The sequence below is a fragment of the Anser brachyrhynchus genome (genome assembly GCF_964034855.1).
Source record: "Anser brachyrhynchus genome assembly, chromosome: 2".
Taxonomy (NCBI): Eukaryota; Metazoa; Chordata; class Aves; order Anseriformes; family Anatidae; genus Anser; species Anser brachyrhynchus.
In genome coordinates this window covers 148,262,000-148,280,378 of record NC_137695.1, presented here as the reverse complement: position 1 = coordinate 148,280,378, position 18,379 = coordinate 148,262,000, and the positions used below count along the sequence as shown (strand labels likewise).

Sequence of the window (18,379 nt, the reverse complement as noted above, 5' to 3'; positions counted from 1 at the left end):
ACAGCTTCTCCTTCAGTTCTTACCCCAGGCTTGGAAATCATTGTCAGCAGCACCTTGTTTCTTAGACTTTTTTTTAACTTTGACAGGATTATGTGTTGTACAACTAAGACTTTTCAGCATGCTGAGTATCCAAGGCATGACTCAATTTCAGTAATGATTTTAGAGCAATACCTGAGTTGCCTCACATGATTCAGTGTTTCAGTTGCATCAGTTCGTAAGACTTGTCTCCAGCTACAATTACAATTTCCCTTTTGCTGTCACTCTCACAAATGGCTTATCAAACTGTCTTGCCTTTAACTCTTAAAATTAAATCAGCTGGCAGATATAAAACTGAGCAGAGGTTAGTGCTTGTTTGTACATGGTATATGAATTTGTTCTTACTAACTGGCTGAAGTGGAGTGACTTGGATTTCCAAGCTGCGATTCCCACCAACTCACAATATTTACCCTGATGTAGTCAGTGAAGTAGAAGCACTATCCAGCAAGGCAAGGGTTAAAAGACATTGATGCTGAGCTTAAAAAAAGCCTTTGTGTTATGCTGTGACTTCACTTCATGCTGTTTGTCATGACTTCCTCCTTTACTGTAAATCATACTTCAAGTGACCGTATAGGTTTGTGCATCTTTCTTTTTAGTAAAAACAAGTTACACACTTTCTGGTTTAAACCTGGTGGCATTGTTTTAAAACTAGCAGGTTTTATTTTTTTATTTTTTTCAGTCTGAATGTTTTCATGGAAAATAAAAGTGCAGTTTAGGAATGAATCCCAAAATGTTCCTAAAATTCTACAGCTCTATCTGAATTGTAAGCACAGAGTTGGTATTACTTTGAATATTGGATAAAGATTCCTTGACAAAGTATTCTGAGTAATACATATATACTTGTTTGAGCTGTCTGTAGCAGTTAACACACATGGAAAATGAGAATTAAAAGTATATGCCTTAGCACTGTGGCAGTTTTCTGCTTCACTTCATTCAGTTACTAGAAAGAAACAAAATAGTTAGCGTGCTAGATTATGGGAAGGGAAGAACTCCAGGCATTTCCTAAAACCTGGAAATTTCTAACTTGCCACAGCGATAAAATGTTGCACATATCAGCATACCCTGTATAGGATATGCTTCATTTCTAATCTCATAAACGGACAATAACTTTTCAGATGGAGATAAAGGTCTCACTTTTCAAGATAGGAAACGAAATCTTGTCTGCACTATCTCATAGTGTGCCACGGTTCTGTAGCTTTCTTAATTTAATGTTTGCTTTGCTGTGTGTATTGGAGCACACTGTAGCATAGAGGTTGTGTTTCTCATCTTCAAGAACCTACAGTTAGAAATAGCTTATTCCTAAAAGGATGTGCATTTACAAGAAAGAGCTATTTTTATATAGACTTTTCAATTTTTTGATCTGGTTATTCTCAGGGTAAAAGCAGAATAACATGCTTTATAGGGTTGAGATTTCAGGTTTATAAACTGCCTCTGTGATCTTTAAATATTATGGATATATCTGTTAATTTTGATGATGACTAGAAATACACATGCAGGAATATGCTGGCAAAATTTTCTAGTGGAATTTTTCTTTAACACATTGAGAAGAAGCCATCTAAACCTTTTCTGCTGCAAAATATTAGGAACTTCTGTGTGCCTACGGTTCTTTTCTAAGAGAAATAGTTTTTGTCATTAATATTGTAAAGAATTCAAATATTTGTTTTTTCCTCATTGAGTCAAACCCATAAAAATCTCACAAAACTCCTCCAGCTGTCATTCACCTCTCCCACTGCTTCCTCCAAATTTACTTTCATAAGACTTAGGCAGGAATTTGTTCTGTTTTATCAGGTTCATTGACCGTAGTGGGACTTGGATCCGTTCACCAGGAGCAAACGTTATCCTCTGATATTTATCACAGGAAGATTGGCTAATCTAAAATTTACAGTCTAAATTTTGTGATGGGCCATCTGTCAGTTGACTTTATGATGCAGAAATTGAAATTTAATGTCATACTATTCTAGCTCCTGCTTGTTCTTGTATATTTTTATTTTACTCAGCTACCAGGGATACAGGTAGTATCCCATAGAAATGCTCAGGGAGGGGCATGAAGGAAACTGGCTGGGGATAAGTGTCAGTCTTCATATTACCTATGTTAGAGGCCAGATCATACCGTATTTGTTATGCTGGAGGAAAAACTTGGTATGAGGATTGTGTTCAGAGACTCTGCTGAGTTTGTTGTCCAGTGCACTGCAACCGAATCAGGACTCCCAGTCTCTGTTTCCAAGGAGGTGGAAATATTGTGTGAGCCTTGAGGTGTGTTTTCCTTCCTCCCGCCTCTCCAGTTTTTGGCAGGTGTTGATTGGACTACTGTAGTGCTAGTGTGGGTCACGTCTAGGTTTAATGTAACCCAGAAAAAGACACGTTTTCTTTATCCCAGCAAACATGAGGTTCATATCCCTGCAGTGCTGGGCAATGCAGAAACAAGCCAGAAGAGACAGAGCCTTGCTTGAAGAGATCAGAATTGAAAGATGAGATGTGACAAGTGTGTGTAACTGTTGATCGGAATAAAATAGGGATGAAAGGTGAGAATAATAGTGAAAGAAAATGAGTGAGCAATTACATGGACTTAGTCCTGTGGAATTACTCAGCCTTGACCTACCTAATTGGTTGATCAGAGGAAGCAAATCAGAACGTAATAAAACGGAGTTAATCTCTGCTCTTCCCCTCCTTAGCTATTATCAGGTGTGAAGCCTTGTAGGTTTTGCAGCAGAAGCAGAGCAAAAGCACAAAGGGGTGCACTTAAAAAGGAATATAGTCAGGGTGTCACAGGCAGAGGCCAGTACGAAAAAATCATTTAAATCAAATGCTTGTTTGAGGCTGCTGAAGAACCGTAGAGTAGTAAACAATGCACTGTAGGAAAATAAATAGGAAAAAAATCAATGTTTGTATTTCTGATCTGATATTTCTGTATCTGATAAATGACTGCAATAGGCAGCATTAATGAACGTGCTATTTCTGTGTGAATGGTCTGGGCTTTTTGCTGTCCATGTCCAGCACGCCGATTAAGAAGGCATGAGGGCACCTGGAACACTGGGTGTGTGGGTGCAAACACCATGTCCTCCCACATGAGGAACAGCTGTTAAGTTTAAAGAAAAGCAGTAGTGCATCTAAACGTGATCTCCCACTTCAAAGGAGTGTGCTCTTCATCACAATATGGGTTCAGATGGTTCAGTTTGTTCAGCTGTAGTTACAGTGGTGGTTTGTCCTAGAGGGGCTGTGGGGCCTGGCGGGCAGGAGGGGACCCACTGGTGCATCTCTGTGGCCTGGGGGGCCCCTGAGTGAGCTCTCTGCCCTGTGCTGGGAGCAAGTGGCAGGCAGCCCAAACTCTCTGAGATTTCCTTTGCACCAGAAAGAGCAAAACATCTTTGCCTGCACATCGGTTTGTCACATGCTGTAAAACTGCCTCCTACGTAGGCGACAGTGAGCACAGCGATGAGCCAGGAAGGGGAGAAGCAATTGAGATGAGGAAGGAAGATAACAGTAAAGGGATTGTTTTTATTATTTGGTTATCTGTTCTGCTTGCAGAACAATGAAAGATGCATTTTCTGACCAGCAAAAGCTGCAGTTTTAAGACCTTGTTCCCGTAAACACCAACTGTTGGGTGTTTGCATGGCCTGCGGGCAAAATGGTGCCCAGGGCACCAGCACAGGTGTGAGGGGAACGGGGACAGAAGAGAGGCACGGCCCAGGCCCCGACTCCTTGGGCCTGCCTTCCTGGCCTTTCTCTGGGGGAAAAAGAGACCCTGGTGCTACAAGGACATTTTAGGAGATTTAGGAAATGTTTTCTAGTCAGAAGAGTAGAGGTGAGTCCAAGGTGGCGGTAGCCCAGCCCGTTTCCCCCTCAGCCATGTCATCCGGGAGGAGCTCATCTACCAAGAAAACCCAGGTCACAGACTTCTAGGTAAATATAGCTGCTCATCTTTGAGCCTAAAGGGTAGTCACACAGTTCTGGTGTGTATTTTTAAAAATGAATATTTGCGATCAAAAGAAGGAAATAGTAAGCCACCACAGGGGTTTAGGGGGATGCCTAGTGGGGAGAGGAGCCATGGGTGGCCATGTGGGTTAGTCTTGCTGGAAGGTGAAACCTTGTTTAATTACATGAGTTTTCTTGTTGTTATTTTTTTTTTTCCTCCTGAAGAACCTCTTGAGCTTTCCATCTTCTGAGCACAGCAGGCGCCTGTGCGATTACTGCAGCACGATGCAAAAAGAGGGGGGAGAAAACGTTGACTGGGGGATCCTGGCAAACATTATTTAAAGCGTTAGAGGAGTGTAGCAGATTGACTCCCAGACCGTCACTGCTGATAATGCCGTTCGTGGAGCTTGTCAGCATTCCGGCTTCGCGTTTTTATAACCATTTAATTACTGCCTGTATTGAATATAGCTAGCATTCACCATTGCAGCTAACACTCTGGAAGTGCACTGTAGGCTGTAAGAAAGTGGAGAATATCAAGCATGCAGCCAGACTGTAATGAGTTTGCTCATCCTGTTAGGTAACGTCTCAGTAACAGCCCCAGTAACCGTTCTGTTCCATTTTTTTATTTTTTTTAGGATACTGTGTCCTTCATTTGATAATGCTTTCTTTTTCCATTAAATCCACAATCCTTTTCACGACACTTAACTTTACCATATATTGTTAAATATATTTTGTTTTCTACTTTCTCCTAGTTCTTTGTACATGACCGAGGCACGGTGGTGGGCCGTACCGTGGTCTGGCATGGGCACCATGTCACCGTTTTATCAGAGGCTTGCCTCCGCATGGCAGGATGGCTGAGTGGTGCAGACCTGCTGCCGCAACTTGATCTCACCATGGTGGGTGCCGAAGGGCTGTGAAGTGATCTGAAAATACTGACGTGCAGCGAATGCTCTGAATGCTGTAAAGAGATTTTGTCAGGGAGGCAGTATTTCTGTGTAATGGTAGATTGTTAGAATTTCTGGCATGAGCGTGTTGGCGTCACTCACCATAGCTCAACACATGGCTCATAGGATGCTTCTGGCTTTGCTGTCGTGCTTTATCCTGAGGACTGGGCGTAGCTGTGCAAGTGGTAAAATTCAGCCCCAGTGCGAGGTGCTTCTAGGGTGGGACAGGTGCCGGGGTCTTATGCAGGAACCAAGGGGGCAATGAGCGAGGAAAGCCTGGCCCAGCAGCAGTGGTTGTCTCCGTGACTTCTCTTTTCCCTCCTTCCTCTACTTCACAGCAAAATTTAGAGGCTGCTGCTGTGCAAGGAAAGAGTAAAAGGAAAGGTGAGATGCGGAGAGGAATAGATGAGAAAAGGATTTGTTTTTTTATTTGTGGGGATAGGACAAGGGGCAGTGGCCGCAAAATGGAGCACAGGAAGCTCCGCACCAACACGTGAAAGAACTTCTTCACGGTGAGGGTGACGGAGCACTGGGACAGGCTGCCCAGGGAGGTTGTGGGGTCTCCTTCTCTGGAGATATTCAAGGCCCGTCTGGACGCCTACCTGGGCAGCCTGCTCTAGGGAACCTGCTTTGGCAGGGGGGTTGGACCCGATGATCTCTTCAGGTCCCTTCAAACCCCTACAATTCTGTGATATGTGTATATATTTGCACAGGTCTCTATACAATTACATTGTTGTGTGTGTATGTATTTGGTCTGTTGCTACTAAATTTCATCTTTAACGCTTAAGTTGAAGAAGTTTTTCTGGTCATTGGTCAATAATATCTGTGCCTGCAAGGCACAAACTTGTAAGCAACAGAGCGTGCGTCAGATCTAGCGGATGTAAGTTAAAACTGAGGTGCAGAGATTATGCTCTGAACACGGAGGAATCCCATATCCCATGAGTCTTCCAGTCCTTTCTCTGAAGGAGACTATGATTTGTCCCTTTGGTTGGCTGAAGCAAGGCAGTGCAATATAAATTGTGTGTAAAAGAGTCTTGAGGAAACTGAGTGACCTAGAAGCACTGCATTTACTGGCACATACTTCTTTCAAGTTAATAGGATTGTACACTCTCTAATCTATTGTTCATTTAATAAAGCAGTTTCAGAGTAACACTTGGTCAAACAAAGAGTATGTACAGCAGTACAGTGTTCTCAGCCCCTAACTTCTGGTAACTAGTGGACCATAATTTACACCAAACAAATAAGTTTCTGGCACTTCCTATGGTAGAAGAGGTGTAAATATCACAGGCATACCACCAACATCAGCAAGCTTAAAATCCTCTTCCACCTCCCAGTCTTCTTTTCCTAAATGCAATAATCATCCTGACAAATTGGTCTTCGGGTTACTAAAAAGTTTTACGTTACTCTCAGCCTGCCACCAACTTTACTTCAGTCTCTTACAGCCTCTGCAAGGGGAGCAACTGCAGAAGTGGTCTTTAAAATGCTGCAGATAAGCATGGTATAAATATTGAATTGTTTATCAGTTTCTGACATTTGCTGAAATCTAGAGTTTCAAAGTTGTCCTTTAAAAACTGGAGCACAAACCTACTATGGCAATAAGCCCAAAGGTCAGCTTACTTACGTGAGTGATCTCTTGAGAGATACGTTGATAATATTCTGATGGCCTTTGGTGTGCAAGATGAGAAAAGAGTCACCCCTGACTTTGGGGACACAGACAGGCTGGTGTTTATGATCTGCACTGAGCTCAGGTCCTGTATGACTGATAGGAAAACCTTTTCCTACTGGTTCCGTTTGGGATATGTCTTGGTAAACTGGGGTTCAGCAGCTGTTCAGGCAGTAACTTGTCAGTGTTAATTTTTCTCTCACTTCCCATTCTTTCCCTGCTGCCTTTTCAATTCTTCACTTTTAACAATTTAACCTGATCTAATTCCCATTGAGGATGTACTCTCAGACTTCGGCAGAAATTTTAAGTTGTCCTGGGATCAGAAGCTGTTTGAGGCAAAAATTCTGTTCTTGAATAGTTTATATATATATATATATATATATACACTTACACATATATATATATTGCTGTGCCCATCTGTGCTGAAGTAAAAAAAAAATAATTAAAGAACTGATAGCATCTGATTGTGCTGTCTGCAAGAAGCAAGAGAGACCTGTCCTTGAACTAAATAAAGCAAAGAAGCCTCAAGCAGCTATTTTTCCTTGTTGCGTATTCCCAAGCCTTTGTAAAAGCATAGAAGGTCTGGGTGGGAAAGCTATTCTTTCAGCTCCCCTTTTGAAAGGTGCTCCTGCACTGGTGCATGAAGAAAACCAGTTATGCTAATGGTGAGCATGCACATGCACCATCCTTTGCTTTCATTCTGTCTTTGCCAAGCTTGTTTACTTTTGCAATGGAATTAGTCTCAGGACTTGAGGACTTATAGGAAGCTTTTTTTTTTTTTTTTTTTCCTTTTGTGGGAAGTGGCCTTAACGTGTGAGGCCAAGCCTCAGAGGTTCAGCACAGCTTCAGTTAATCTGCACATGCATGGAGGACTCTTCCTTGCATTAAATGTGCCTCGAGTCCAGTTCTGTCCATGCAGACCCCGGTGTGCATCCCTGTCTGGCTTGTTACTCTCATTTGCTTGAGCTGCCCTTGCTCCAGGCAAACCAGTGTAAGTATCACCAGAATTGAGGCAGACTCCAGTGCAAAAACCTCTTATCCCCGAGATGGTGCTGAAAGTTTGTGTCTCGATGGAGTCTCTGCATGGGAAACGCTAGTGATACCAACACAGAGAAATTTCTTGCCACTACTAATAACAAGTGCATCCTAGCAACTGTATCACCCTCCTCATATTTCCTTTTCTTCCCCTTGTTTTTCCTGTGTTTTTTGCAAACAGCACCTGCTACAGCTGTCTGTGTTACAGGGGAATACAATGCAACTGTAACAACAGTGGGAGATCCAAGCATGATTTTTTAAGGGAGGCTTTCCTGACTGCTTATTTCCTTGTCATGTCCCTATTGTCTCTTATCTTGTACTTGAGTTTTAAACTCCTTGGGAGGGGACCATCTCTTTGTTCTGTGTTTGCACAGCATCTGAGGCTGTCATGCCCTGGTTCTTCAGTAATCCTGGTAAGTGCTCCAGCAGTACAAATGGCAAATACATTTTAGATACAAACAAATTAACATTCTTCTCACCGATTAAACAAACATTTTTCTCTGTGATGATTTGCAATGGAGTTGCATTTCGTTATAGCCCTTTGCAGCTCAGCTGGGAATTGCCAGTTTCTTTTCCAACCTCTGTTATCGGCCTCCTATACCAAAGTTGACCCAGAAGTACTTGGCAGGCAGTTTGCAGACTCCGAAACACAATAGGTTGCACTATTTTAACCTGGCTTTGACCTAACCTGGAACAGTCCGAATTGGCATTTGGGGTAGCGAGGAAATGTGTTTTGATGTACCAAGTCAACTTGACACTTGCTGGTCAGCAGCTGCTGTGAGCAACCTGTGTTTGCCTTGTCCGATGGAGAGGTGGGGGGACCACGCAGGTCCCAGCATCGCCGTGGTGCCAGGCAAGTCGTGGTAATTCTCTGCAACAGGGCCTGAATGAATCAGGGAATTACTTCGCCCTTAAATTGAAGATGAACGTGTGTTGGTTTTCTTTCTTTCTTTCTTTTTTTTTTTTTTTTCTGGGCCAGAAAACATTGCCTGTTTTCTGGAAGGATAAAGTGTCCAGTGAAACAGGATTATGTTTACATTATTATTGCAGGGCCATCTGTGAAATAGGCTTTCTGTACTACAGTAAAGAGCCGTGACCCCTCGCTGAGTTATCTTTTAAGCTGCATGCTAAAACCACGGGGGCTTATGGCTCAAAGCTAATGGGGATTTAACTTCTCACTGAAAGGAATTTGAAGCCTAACCCTATTTAGATGCTCTTTGCTCTCATTGATTAAATGCCCAGTCCACTGCAAGAAACCTAATGGAATCATAACTGTATGAATTTTCCATCTAACAAAATGGATGCCAGGGGACACTCCATGCAATATTTATTTGAAAACAAGTTTGATCTTAAAGGGACATTTTAAATCAAAATGTCAATTCAAAGAGCTATTTTGTTTGTGGAGAAGAAAATGAATTTCAGTAAGAACGTATTTTTCAGAGCACCCACAAAACCATTTCACAGAAAAAAAATCCAGTTTCTGTACTGTGATCTTTAGGATTTTTATTAGGATTTTCACTGTTTTCCTTGCTTGCTGTGTTCCCTAATTCATTTCTGAGAGCTATTTTGCTGAACAGTTTTAAGTGATACTATTTAAAAATAATAAACCTGCCAAATCAACGAAATCTAGCTTTTCACCCCTAAATTCAGTTGTGCACTGGAGTTTCAAGAGGATCGTGTGCCACCAGGGATCATTGACATTTTTCTGAGATACAGTAGCTGCAGCTCCTCAGGGATGAGAATTGGAGAGCTATAACCTCGGTTAAGAGACTTTGAGCTGCACTGAACAGCACGTGACACCATGGTCCTGTGGCAGCACCGTTGGGTTTTAGTCGTGGTCTCTTTGGTTGCTGCACTTCTGAGAATTTCCTGTCTTCAAAACTCTGTTTTCTGAATACCTTTCAGCCGGTGCTAATGACTGTGGGTTTATTCTGTAATTATAGCATGTTGTTAAGGCTTTACTGGTGGTCTATTCTAGGAAAAACAATAGTCCCTGCGAGGAAAGAGGTCTATTCAAATGGTAGCCCAAGCAATCAAGTGTGAGTGCGTAGTCTAATTTTTTATTGTCCTGCTCTTTCCTGGATCTTTTCAGTGCCCTTGCTGGATGTACAGTCCTGCCTCCTTCTCTCCTTGAAGTACAAGCGTGTGATGTACGGTCTCATCTTCCTTCGGGTGCCTCAACAAGCAGTCTGTCTGCTGCAGGTTTCTTGCTATTGGTTTTGTCCAAGTCTGTAGACCAGCAAGGAAGTAGGTGTGGAGACACTCCAGACCTGCCACTCACCTGCTGGGTCATCCTGCAAATGTCTTCAGGTGAAGGAGAGGCAGTCTCAGACTGTACTTAGACTTCAGAACCAGGCAAAGAAGGGGTTGAGCTATCATTATCCTACACTGAAACAAATGAAAATGTAGCTGCTACCTTATCCTCGCCTCTGATCAAAAAAACCTGATCCCAGTTCCCTACAATTGATTTAGGTGCCTCCTTGGATTTATGTTTCCTTTTTTTTTTCCTTAGTTATATAGAAGTCTCAAAACTATTGTACAGATTTTCTTGTTTCTCATTAAAGGAGCCGTTGCGCTTCTCCTGTTGAGCTGCTGTGGCGCAGCAGCCTGGATATGGCAGCGTTTGATGCAGAGGAGTGATTCCTGTGGGCTGACGGTGTAGCACTGACTGGCTGCGTCCCCAAACTTAACAAAATTTGTTATTCCCAGGTTAAAGGAGAAAGGGAGAAGGAGGTAAGCAGCCGCATGAGCACTCAGTGCAGTCCAGGTCACTGAACTTCAGTAGTGTTCACGTTAGAGTTGTCTGTGTGTATTTATATTCATATATACATACAGATATACATATTTATAACTCTGGCACTTGCGTATTCTGGGTATGGCCATTGGTCTGCCCAGTTGAAATGCTTGCAAACAAAAGGATTCCCCAAAATAACAACTTGTCTGGTGGTCTGATGCCTTTCGATGGATATCCCAGCCAGTGAAGATAGGATGAGTTCTTATGTGAATGACTCTCCTGAATTTGTTAATTTGGGAAGTTTTTGGTGTTGTCTGTTGACAAATGAAAAAAATAAACTTGGAAATTTTGAAAGTGCTTGCAGCTCTGTTCCACAAAATAAATCCCAGGGATCTTGGAAGCTTTTTAAGGTCTTCCCATAGTGAGAAGATTACAGGCATTGTGGATCCTGTTTTCACGAGGACTGTGATCGCTTTGGGATGTTTAAAAATGAAAAGTCACAAAGGGGTGGAAATTAAATTGACTGCGAAGAACTCTGTCACTGACTTACTGCATGACTTTGAGGAAGGCATTTTAACTTGCCTCTGTCAGCCTAGCCATCTGTAAAGCAGGTATAATCATACACAGCATAATAATTTCCCTCAGTGAGTGCCATTTTCAGTCTATCTTGTACTACTTAATGATTTGTGTGACTGCTGAAATAACAGCATGCTCTAAAACTGTAATATCCTTATGTATTTTTCACATAATCACTAGTGGTTGAAATATTTGTTCTGACACTTGAGATTACTCATGTAAATAGAAAAATTACAGCATACTGGCAATGCCAGACACCTTGAATTCCATCTGAGTGTGTGGGTGATTGGAGAAGGATCTATAAATACTAACAGGGAGGGTAAGCAGCAAGCATGAGTGGCACATGAGAAATTCTGAGTCGACTGATTCCTGAGATTTAGATGAAAAATTTTAAAATGCTGGTCTCACTTATATCAATATTAGAGCCAAGACTGTCCTTAAGAATCTGACTGTTGCAACGGTAGACTGGAGAAACGCGTGTGCCTTTCCCTGCTTTACATGAAGCCACATTTTTATGTAGTACTTTGAGTAGAGTGACAAGGAGTATGACAGCCTAGTCCTAGTATCATGTGACTAAAACCTCAAATTTTCTTTTGAAATCATGAAGCATTCTGCCTTGGAGACAATCGGAAGCTCCGGTCTGATTTTCAGTGAGTGACTCACAGGTCCTGCAATGATTTTTCTCAAAATGTGACTGCTAATTTCCACGTTCAGCTCCCAGATTGCCTGTTTCAGATGTTTTCCTCCTCCATTATGAAAGATTTGCATAGCTCTAATTGCAGAGTTCATAATGTCACATAACAGTGTGGCAAATGAGCTATGTCACATTTTACATAAAAATGTGGTAAGTTATTTAGCTGCTGCTTGCGCCTTTTGACAGTGGCCTTTTTTATTTTTTCATTTATCAGATAAAGGATACTTGTACAGTGTAACTGCTTCCTGATCTCCACTGAGTAAGACTTCTTCAAGATAGCACCGTTATCTCATACCATCATAGAATAAAAGAATGGTTTGGGTTGGAAGGGACCTTAAAGATCACCTAGTTCCAGATGTCTCCTTCTAGATCAAGTTGTAGACATCTTTTTTTTTAACCAAACATTGTACTGCTGGGGTTTACAGAATATTTACCAGCTAAAATTTGTTTTTCAGATCATGAAGGGGTAGATATCTCTGCATTTATTTGGGGGAAGTAGTATAACATTTTGGAAGACAGATGAATAGCCTGTGGACCCTTGTCACTAGAATTCACGCATTTATCCTTAGTGACATTTCCTAAAACAGAATCAAACATCCAATTTATTGAAAAAGGAACTTTGAAACTTATGAGAAACATCATCTGTTGAAGGATCAGGAGAAAAACCTGAACAAATTCAGTGTGGTAGGTATGAGCAGTGGAAATTATAATGGAAAGTATCGAGCAACATCAGCTGTAGAGTCTGTCTGTAGTTCACTGTTAATTTGTCAGTCTGAAGTTTCCTGTACCAGATTACTGACAGCCTGTGGCTGCTTTATATCACATCATCAACTCAAGTGCTAGCAGAGTCTTCTGTTTAGAGCTGCGAAGCAAGGCAGTGATCCCATCTTTGGTTTCATTGTGATTCACTGTGACAAAACGCAATGTTTGCTCAGTTTCCATTAAGCTGTTTTGAACAGGAACATGAAAATCTCACTGTGGCTTTGAAACTTGGCATTCCTCGAGTGTGTGTGCTATTGGCCTGGAAGATGGACTTTATTAATTGAACTTGGTAATTTAACTCACAAACAGTTCAGTGGCTGAATCAGCCCACGTCCTAGGTCCTAGAAAAGGAAGCAGAGGAGAAATAACTCTTTGAAGACTCAACTCTGTCAAAGAAGCATGGGATGGCCTGGGAATGCAATCTCTAGCTCCACAAGTGCTGGGAAATCATGGAGGAAAATGAAGGTCCCTGGTGGGGGTGGGAAGGAGAAGGCATCCCAAGGGGCTGCCCAGCCAAGATTTGCTGCTGAGTTTGCTTCTGCAGCTTCTCTGCTTCTGTGACAACTTTGGTGGCAAGATACAGCTTTTTGGGATCTGTTATGGATACTGCAGGGCGGCTGGTCCCTGTGCCCCTTTCAGTTTGTGAAAACCATGAGGTTTCACAGATCTTCAAAAATTCCTGAGAGCATCCTGGTTCCCCCCCCTCCCATGGGTGCTGGCAGAACCTTGTCCACGCTGTTTGATTCTTTTTTCCTCTGTGGTGATATAGAAAGGAAATACACGTTCTGTTTATCACTTAATGCTAGTACTTTTCAGAGGAAATAAGGTTAGCACTGGCTTTTCTATTTGTATCAGCACAAGCTTAACCTTAGCACACTTGTGTAATAAGCAGTTTGGTGGGGGACTGGACACACTGACACCTCAGTCCTCTGGACTGAAGGTCTCCTTGCCACATTGACAAAGTTCTCTTAATCACACAAAATTGCTGATTGCAAGGTGCTTTAAACAAGAACTACCTTCATTTTTTTGGGTACTGGAGCGTGATGATGCTTACGCCCACTGCTTAACATTACTCTACCTTTTCTGCAGGAGTAGCTGATAATTTAAAGGAGCACAGCGAAAGATTAGAGTTTGTAAAATGCAATTGCTGATCATTTTCAACCAGCCCATTTGAAGCCCACTGAAAGTTTGAACCTGAAGCCTGGTTGCTTACCAGCAGCCTTTTGGCATCCATTGCTAATGCTTTCCCTTCTGGTGAACTTTATCTAAAGGTGTGTTTGTCTCCTGAATCCTCATCCAAGCCTGTCTCTGTAAGGAATGAAGCAACATCTGCTGAATTCAGCTGAAATAATTTAAAACCAGGAGAAAATGGTACATTTTGTCTCACTACAGGGTGAGAAATGGCCAAAATGTGAAGGGGATTTCTGTTCTCTCAAGGTGTTATTTTAACTAATTTGTGTCATCTCCCTGAGGTGGAGATCTAATGCTCTTGGCAGATCAAGAGGCTTGCTACTTCCCATCCCTTCCAGCGTGGGGAAAGGCGGTGATGTTACTGGATATTGCTTGTCTGAATGGAGTAACAGATGTTTCTGTAGGAAATTGAGTGGAAGCACTCACAAACAGTATTGTTGACTGGTTTGGAGTTTATGCCCACGTTAAAGCTGTTGAAAGGGTCATATATCTTCATAAGCTCTTTTCTTTAGTTATTTAGGTCTTAGTTTTGATTCCGGCACCAGAAGCTGGACAGATTCTCATCTCGTTTTTATACATGTGCCTCCGCTGTAGTGAGTGCACTTTGCATGCCTGGAAATGAGTTCTTTAGCATGAAAGCCAGCAGGTAAATTTGGTTATCATGATACTGAATTGATTTTAATACAGTGGCTTTTTCTGCAGCTCTATGAATCTCAATTCAATTGACAGCAGTGTAAAGTACTCTGCATTTATGTTGCCATAGCTTATAATTTTTTGGCACGTCTTTTCCTTTCAATTACAACTGGCTGTGAAACTATTTGGGGATATGGTATTGTGCCTTACCAAGCCTGCTACACCGCAAGCCCTGTGTTTTAACGTTTCATCAAGCAAAATGGCATCGTGGTGCTGAAGGACTGATTGACTTGCTCAGGCGGTCTGCCCTTCTGAAGCCCAAATACCTGCAGTGTTTTCTTGTAGGTTTTGCTTCTACCCACTTTTTTTCTTTTTACAGTATCAGCTCAGCAGCTATTGGATGGTTCTGATTTGTTAACTCAGACCTGCAGTGGTGCTACCCAGAACATCAGAGGTGTTTGTCTTCATTTGTCTCCTCCTTTCCATGCTGGAACTGTGTACCCGCAGGATGGGCCTCCTGGACTTCTGCATTAGCAACTCTTCTCAAACTAACCAAGAATCATTTCTGTAAGGAAAATTTTTCCATGCCACGCTGCCCACAATACACTTATAGATGTTCTGGCGCACTCCCTTCAGCACAGGAGTCACAGAATCACAGAATCACAGAATCGTCTAGGTTGGAAGAGACCTCCAAGATCACCTGGTCCAACCTCTGACCTAACACTAACAAGTCCTCCACTAAACCATATCACTAAGCTCAACATCTAAACGTCTTTTACAGACCTCCAGGGATGGCGACTCAACCACTTCCCTGGGCAGCCCATTCCAATGCCTAACAACCCTTTCGGTAAATAAGTTCCTCCTAATATCCAACCTAAACCTCCCCTGGCGCAACTTTAGCCCATTCCCCCTCGTCCTGTCACCACGCATGTGGGAGGATAGACCAACCCCCACCTCGCTACAGCCTCCTTTAAGGTACCTATAGAGAGCGAGTCAAACAGCCCCTTCCTGCTGAATAAGCTGATAAAAGCAACTGATCTAATCGCGTTCAATTCCATGGGCTCGAGTGACTCCAGGGGCTGATCCCTTAATGCAATCTTAATATGGCTTAAGTATGGTGGAGGACTTGCCTAGCTGCTCTTCTCTGCGCTGGCCTTCACCCAGGCAGAAACCAGACCAGGTGAGTATGGATTTATGGGAACTTCAGACACCCTATGTGTTTGGGGTGTAGGTATCTGTAACGTGAGCGCAGCCTTTGAAATTAGCTTTACGAGGCTTCTGGATGATGTTTTCTACTTACTCTACTTACTTAAGAGAGAACAAATGCATAAAGAGAAGACTGTGCTTTTCCCTGCAAAGGGGAGGTCCTGGATTATCTTTCTTTGGGCAGATTCAGGCATGTTGTTCCTTTTACTTTCATATTGTAGACCTACTCTTCCTGTCCTCATTCCTATAGTAATGAAAGAGCTTTGCTCTGGAGCATTGGCTCCTCTTCAGCGGTCTTTTTTTTTTCTTCCTAGCAAACAGGTTGAATGTGTCAGGAGAGTCCCAGTTCCTCGGAACTGTTTGGCCAAGAACCTGACCACGTCCGTCTGTAGTATTTCTCTCATTAAAAGCTTGCTTCTTTCTCTTAAAAAAAAAAAAAAGTCATCTGTGAAGTGTAACAAAGGATTAATTGTGGCGACTTGGGACTTGGTGGAACTGCATGTAAATGAAGTGGGTTTTTGGAAGCTGCATTGCCTGTCTTGCAGATCAAAAAAAATCAATGTGAAGTATTTCAATGCGTATCAGTGGATTAATTCATTTCACTGCCACTTCCGTTTGGCTTCTCCTCGTGGGGAGGGCTGCTCTGGAGATGGGAATTTTAATTGCCTGACCGCACTTTCTAATTAGTGGTGTACCGAAAGGGCACGGATCATTAATTAGTACTGAATATAAGGATCTCTGAGGTTGAGGGATAGCATCAAATGGATGAATTTAGACAAGTCTTTACTGGATTTACAGCATATCAGTAAATTGAGTTACAATAACGAAAGCATTAGATTTTTTTTTCAGTCCCTTCAAGTTTGTTTCTGTGCTTGGAGAGTGTGTTCTGGTGGTCTTAGAGATCCTTATAAAAGTACATATTAGATAATTGTGGCTATATTATACATATATACCTATCCTCTAGATATGTGTGTACATGCCTAAAGTGTAGTTACACATCATTCAGAATTATTGTTCAATCACATGCCTTATTTCATTTTATCTAATATTTGGGGCTTTTAATCTATTAGGTAGCTTCATTGGCAGTTTTAAAAGGTATAAAATTGGTATTCTCTGTAGGTGCTTTCTCTTTCAGTCGGTACCTGGATTTATGCTGCTGTATCCAAAGAGAAATGTAGTGCTTGAGTGTAATGGTCTGAAAACTGAATCTTATCAACATCGTTACTTTAATGTCCAATAGTCTGTATTATATTCTTTTCTAGTTTTAAAACTTGAGGATGGAAGGGACTGCTGCGTTCAAGATTCCCAGACAGTTCGGGGTGGAGCAGGAATATGCTGGTATCAACATTTGTGCTGTATCGACATATTTTCTGCTAAGTGGGTTAGGGACCTGTTAACGGACAGATTGCAGAATGGAGATGTGGGGTCGCCATACATTTTTAGTTATAGGAGGGTTTCTGGTGCACTGGCATAAAACACAGTGTTCTGCAGTATTGGCATCGAGAGTTTGAGGTAAATAGGAAATACTTGCTGATAAAACAAGTGAATCATCTGAACAGCGTGTGCCTTATTTGAGGTAAATTCATGAAATGGACTTTAGTTGTGGACATATAATTATGGGCATTTGCGGGGCCAAATGGAAAGGAATGGCTCTGAAATGCAAATAATACCAAAAAAATTATAAATGGGTCAAGTTCCACCACCTGTTCCATTTCCACGTTCCATTTGGACATTTACATGTAACCATTCAGGGGGCTTTTAAAAGATGAAACACATTTGAATATGTAAGAGCCTTAGGGTCTGTTTTGTAAAACTGGGGAATTCAGCAATGAATCTGGAGAGCTATGCTTGTATTTGGTGGGGATTAGGAAGTAATTAGTAGAAATATACTAAAATCCACCTTTTTAGACAGAAAACATATATTCACTTCATTTTTTAATTCTCCTCTAGAGTTTTGTAGCAAGATGGTGTTTAACATTTTACCAATATATTTTTATATATATATTTTTTTATATATACCAAAATATTTTACCAATACTTTAGTGGCTCTTTAGTCATGTAAGTTTAGGGCCCAGTGTCCATCTCGTGTTGAAAGTCAGCAGAAACCAAATGTCAGGGAGTTCAGAGTCTGGACATGGCTGGAGTCTTTGTGGGATACTTTTCCTCCAGGTAATTTACTTGGCTTTTGCTGTGTTTGGGACTCAGTTTGTGGAAAGAGGATTATGTTTCTGCTCTCTCCTGCTGCTCATGCTTCCCCTTTCGCAGGAGTTTCTGAAATAGCTCAGCTGCCTGCCTTGAACTCACCGGTACATCTCATGGAAACTTAGCTTCTTGGCACAGGGAAGGGACAACTCTTTTCTGTCCCTGCATCTTGGGAATTAAATTCACATTATTTGTTCCTGCTTATAGCTTAGGTTTAGAGCCGAATTCTTCTCTTCGGTTTCCTTTCTTCCCCTGCCCCTCTCTCCCGTGCTTAATTAAAAGATGCTCAGGTCTAATGCATGTAGCTGCAGATGAAGGAAAATGAGGGTAGTACGTGTCAAATAGCTACAGTATTGGGACCTGGCCTTTTTATAGCATCAGATTTGCTAGCAAAACACTGTAACACAGTTCAAAAGCATATTGGATATCTTTTTTCAACAGGTTAACTGATAATCCTTAATTTTAAAGGAAAAAAGATTTTATTGGCAGAACATTTTTAGAGCTTGAGCTGTCCTCCCATCTAAGTTAATGACAAGATGATATTACTTCAGAGGAAACAAGCATAGTTTCACCACATCCGTATGCGTTCAGTCTCTCTTATTTCCAAAGGCTATGGGTACGTCTGAAAGTGAGATGTCAACTGTAAAGAACCAAACTGGCACGACACTGACAAAAACTGCCCATTTTCAACACCTTTGAAAATCAGATGATTTATGGAGTGCCCAAGGGTAAGCGCTGGTCTTGAGAGTTGGGTGGCACAGATTTTTCAATAGTGGAATCCAATTAGGTAT

At 41.8% G+C, this 18,379-nt stretch overlaps 1 protein-coding gene and 1 long non-coding RNA gene across 2 annotated transcripts in view; one reads left to right on the top strand and one right to left on the bottom strand.

The window, feature by feature from the left end:
* The window catches only part of SNTB1 (syntrophin beta 1), a 116,879-nt gene that overhangs the window by 39,504 nt on the left and 58,996 nt on the right, over positions 1-18,379 (top strand). The gene's annotated exons all lie outside the window — the stretch shown is intronic.
* The window catches only part of LOC308189085, a 30,585-nt gene that overhangs the window by 11,464 nt on the left and 742 nt on the right, over positions 1-18,379 (bottom strand). Inside the window, exon 2 of the long non-coding RNA XR_013946001.1 lies at positions 1-18,379. This exon is cut by the window's left edge and continues 11,464 nt beyond it. This is a non-coding gene — a long non-coding RNA (uncharacterized lncRNA).